Below are 4,953 nucleotides of genomic sequence, written 5' to 3'. Positions count from 1 at the left end.
ATATCGCCAGGATTTAAATTATACATCTTTGACTTTAATAAGTATAATACAAACTAGTATCAGAGAAATGCAAATCAAAACTGCAATGAGGTATCACCTCACACTAGTCAGAATGGCCATCATTCAAAAATACACAAATGACAAATGCTGGAGAGGCTGTGGAGAAAGGGGAACCCTCCTACACTGCTGGTGGGAATGCAGTTTGGTGCAGCCACTGTGGAAAACAGTATGGAGATTCCTCAGAAGACTAGGAATAGACTTACCATATGACCCAGGAATCCCACTCCTGGGCATATATCCAGAAGGAACCCTGCTTCAGAATGACACCTGCACCCAATGTTCATAGCAGCACTATTTACAATAGCCAAGACATACAATAAATGTCCATCAACAGGTGACTGGGTAAAGAAGAGGTGGTATATTTATACAATGAAATACTATTCAGCCATAAAAACCAACAACATAACGCCATTTGCAGCAACATGGATGTTCCTGGAGAATGTCATTCTAAGTGAAGTAAGCCAGAAAGAGAAAGAAAAATACCATATGAGATCGCTCATATGTGGAATCTAAAAAAAAAAAAACCATAAATACAAACAGAAACAGATTCATAGACATAGAATACAAACTTGTGGTTGCCAAGGGGGCAGGGTGTGGGAAGGGACAGACTGGGATTTCAAAATGTAGAACAGATAAACAAGATTGTACTGTGTAGCACAGGGAAATATATACAGGATCTTGTGGTGGCTCACAGCGAAAGAGAGCGTGACAATGAATGTATTTATGTTCATGTATAACTGAAAAATTGTGCTCTACACTGGAATTTGACACAACATTGTAAAATGACTATAACTCAATAAAAAATGTTTAAAAAATTAAAATTAAAATTAAAAAATAAATGTAATATTAATTAGTAAGTTTGCCACTTCTTAGATAATATAAGAGCTTTAAAACAATATAACCCATAAATTCCTCTTTCAAACTATATCTTGTCTTTGTCATGTTTTTATGGTTTAAAACCATGTGATATGAATATTATGTTTTACATACCTAACATTCATTCAGATTTGCTCACAACTTTTTAAATGAACTGTCTTATTGAAGTATATAAACTACATTCTGTAAAGTACAGAAATCAAAATTGTGCAGAGCAGGAATCATTCCAAGGTGCACACACTTGTGTAACCACCACTTAGGTCAAGAAGTAAGATATTACTTGCAACTTAGAAGCCCTGATAGTGTTCCTACCCTGCCCCTATCCACACACCCCTCACCAAAGTTAATCATGCTCCTGAATTTAATTCTCTCATAGATAAGATATCCTAATTGGTTTTGCCTTTATATAAATGGAATTAGACTTAAGTGTGCTTTTGTGTCTGACTGTCTCAGTCATCATTATGTTTGTAAGATTCGTGTGGTAATAAGCATCAGATATTTTCCAGTGTGGAGTCATTAGGAATAATACTACTATGAATATTCTTATCCATGTCATTTTATGCACATATGTAGGCATTTCTGTCGGAGAAATTGGTAGATCATGCATATGTACCCGATGACCTTTCGTACCTACAGTCAAACAGTTTCCCAAAGTGGTTATTACCATTTTAATACATCCCTGCCAATATGTGGTGTTGTCAGTCTTTATTAATTTTAGCCATTCTCACGTGCATGTGTAATGGTAGCTCACTATGGTTTTAATTTGCATTTCCTTAATAACCAGTGTGATTGAGAGTCTTTTCTTACGATCACTGATCATGTGGCTATTCTGTTTTGCGAAAGGTCTGTTTAATACTTCGGCCTTCTTTCCTCTTGTAGTGTGTCTGAATTTTTCTTAATGATTTGTATGAATTCTTTATATAGCTAGATACAATATCTTTGTTGATTATGTGTTTTAGAAATAGCTCCCACAATTCTATTGCTTTTCTTTTCACTGTCATAATGATATCTTTTGTTCAACCAATGTTCCTAGTTTAATGAGGTTCTATTTATCTCTTTTCCTTTATAGTTAGTAGATTCTGTGTCCTGTTTACAAAATCTTTACTTATGCTAAGGTCATAAACATATTCTCCTATGTTCCTTCTAGAAACTTAACTGTTTTACCATTTTTATTGAGATCTAAAATGCACATGGAATTGTTTTTAGTGGCCAAGTTTCTTTTTTTCTCTGTGGATATCTAATTGATGAAGCACTATTTATTGAAAATACTATCCTTTCTCTTTTATTCTGTTATGTCACTTTTCTCATAAATTAAGTAACCGTGTATAACTAGGTCTATTTCTGGACTCTTTATTTTGTTATTTTAGTTTATTTATTTTTGCCTCAATATTACACTTTACCAATTACTGTGATTTTACAATAAATCTTAACATCCAGGAATATAAATCCTACAACTTTGTTCTTCAGGATTATCTTGACTGTTCTTTCCCCACTTATGTTTAGAAATCTTTGAGTTAGCTTGTCAATTTTCACAAAAACACATGGGATTTTGATAGTGATAACACTGAATCTATGGATCAGTTTGGAGAGTACTGGCATCATGTAGAAGATAGAGCCCTTCATTTGTTTAGTTTTTCTTTAATTTCTCTCAATAATATTCTTTACTGGTTTTCCACATAGAATTCTTATCTTTCTTGAATTTATTCCAAGTTATTTGATTTTTTTATTCCATTGTAAATGTGTTTTTTCTTTTACCTTTCTTTTTTTTCTTTTGCAGAATTTTTTTGTGCACTTATTTAAATAATTTTTCTTAAAAAGGGAGAAAATAGCTGAAGTATTCCTAATAACTCTTTTCTTTACTGAGATATAATTGATGTATAACATTGTATAAGTTTGAGGTGTACAGTGTGTTGATTTGATACACTGATGTACTGTAAAATGACTATCATGGCAGTGTTTGCTAATGCCGCCATCATACTCCATAGTTTCTTTTTTCTGGTGAGAGCATTCAAGATCTACTCTCTTAGCAACTTTCAAATATATGATATTAACTCTAGTCACCATCTTGTACATTAGATCCCCAGAACTTGTAACAGTAAGTTTGTACCCTTAACCAACATCTCTTCACTTCCGCCTACCCACCCTCAGCCCCTGGCAACCACTCTTCTCTGTTTCTACTGTATGGTCTAACTTCATTTTCTGATGACTTTTGATCTGTATCCAGAAAAGCTGATGAACTTTCTTATTAATTCTAATAATTTATTTGTAGATTCTTCTTAATTTTCTACAAATACATGCAGGTGGGAGCTAATTCCTACTTGCCAGGGGTTTTGTGAGGTTATGAAGGATAATGACGATGATTGCTAACAATTAACGAGCACCTACTATGTTTCAAGAGTTTTTGTTCTTTCCAAAGAACAACTTTCAAAAGTGAACTGAAATGTAAACTGCAGTGTTAGATTGTCTTCGGCTCTTTAGAAAGTTAAACATAGTCAGAAGACTAAGAAGCTCTGGAGGATGAGTTGCTAGCCCAGCCTCTATTTATGATAGATGTTTTAATTGAAGAAAAATATGGAACGTTTCACGACTCTGCATGTTAACCTTGCATAGGGGCCATGCTAATCTTCTCTGGATCATTCCATTTTTAGTACATGTGCTGCCAAAGCCAGCGCTACGATGGGGATGAATTTAGAGAAGCAGGGTCTGTCCAAGATGGAGAAACCAGCATCTATTTGGACTCTGCACAAAATTTCAAGGTATTTGTGAGTACTGTCTGTTCCCATAAGCACTTAGACAACCTGTGGGAAGGACACCATGGCAGCACGGTTCTATTTGCCTGGATGCATACTTGAATATCATGTCTCCTTTTGAGCTCAAGAGGGATACTCAGGAGGAAAAAAAAGTGCAAAGAAGGACAGCTCAAGCCTCTTTCAACACATTGCTAGATTTTGGAGGAGCTGCTAGATCTGATGTAGACCAAGAGGAAGTTGTGGATGAAAGAGCCAGGCAGGATGTGGGATCATTGTTGAGTCTGATCCATGAAATCTTGGACTTTGATCAAGCTCAGCAGATAAAATGCTTTAATAGTAAATTGTTCCTATGCAATATCTGTTTCTGTGAGAAACTGGGTCGTGATGTGCCTTGGAGTGCAGGCAAGTGAACTGCAAAGCCTGTCTGAAGAACTCTTTTGGAATCCAGATCAGAGATGGTCAAGTTCAGTGATACCTCAGCTACCCAGAACTCAACTGCCCCTTGGTGGCCACTCCTAGCCAGGTCAAATGACTAGTGGAAGCAAAGCAAGCTGGTCATGACCAGTTTCTTCTCCAGTCCACCTTGGACCCAAAACAGATGTGATGCCCTGCCCTTCCCATGCTGCCAGCTGCCTAGGATGCAGGAGCCTGCATCTGCTCCAGCTGCAATTTTTACCTTCTGTACTTTATGCAAATTGACCTACCATGGGGTCTTTTCATGAAGGATGACTGCAGGCTTATAAAATGAATATGTGCAAGCAGATAAGACCAATAAAAGATTTGGGGAACAAAGGTATGGTAAGAGGGTTATTCTGAAGGCACTGGAAGAAAAGGAAAGTATGGAGTGGCTGCCGTGTTGTGGAACTCCCATAGAGAAATTAGATGGATGTGACAAGATGACATGTACCGCCCGTGTGCGACACGTCTGCTGGATTGGCTTCTCTTTCTAGAGCAAATTCTTATAAAACATTTCACTGATCCTGACATATAACATTACCTTGGGTATGGTTAGCTTCTTTCAGTAGAGGGCAATGCCCAGAGACAGAGTCTGCTATGAGTTTCTGATATTATATCATCCTCACATTTTTAGATATATCCAGATCACTCCTTGTATATTTTTAACACATGATTAAATTTGGTTATCTACAATTTTATTTGGAATTTTGGCATATACATACAGACAGATATGGTCTATTGTTTTCTGTTCTTTATTGTTCTTAGCTGGTTTTGAAATCAACATAATATTAACCTAAAATCATCTGAGCAC

The 4,953-nt window shown here is 36.2% G+C and overlaps 1 non-coding gene and 1 pseudogene across 1 annotated transcript; one reads left to right on the top strand and one right to left on the bottom strand.

Moving 5' to 3' along the window:
• Positions 1-3,501: 3,501 nt before the first annotated feature.
• LOC116147524 (U6 spliceosomal RNA) lies at positions 3,502-3,608 on the bottom strand. Its single transcript, XR_004131087.1, has one exon. It is a non-coding gene; the product is annotated as a U6 spliceosomal RNA (small nuclear RNA).
• LOC105100839 (E3 ubiquitin-protein ligase RNF14-like) lies at positions 3,555-4,664 on the top strand (annotated as a pseudogene).
• Positions 4,665-4,953: the final 289 nt, after the last annotated feature.

Source organism: Camelus dromedarius, chromosome 18 (genome assembly GCF_036321535.1).
Source record: "Camelus dromedarius isolate mCamDro1 chromosome 18, mCamDro1.pat, whole genome shotgun sequence".
Classification (NCBI taxonomy): domain Eukaryota; kingdom Metazoa; phylum Chordata; class Mammalia; order Artiodactyla; family Camelidae; genus Camelus; species Camelus dromedarius.
The sequence above is the reverse complement of the archived record's forward strand: the minus strand, read 5'-3'. Positions and strand labels throughout refer to the sequence as shown.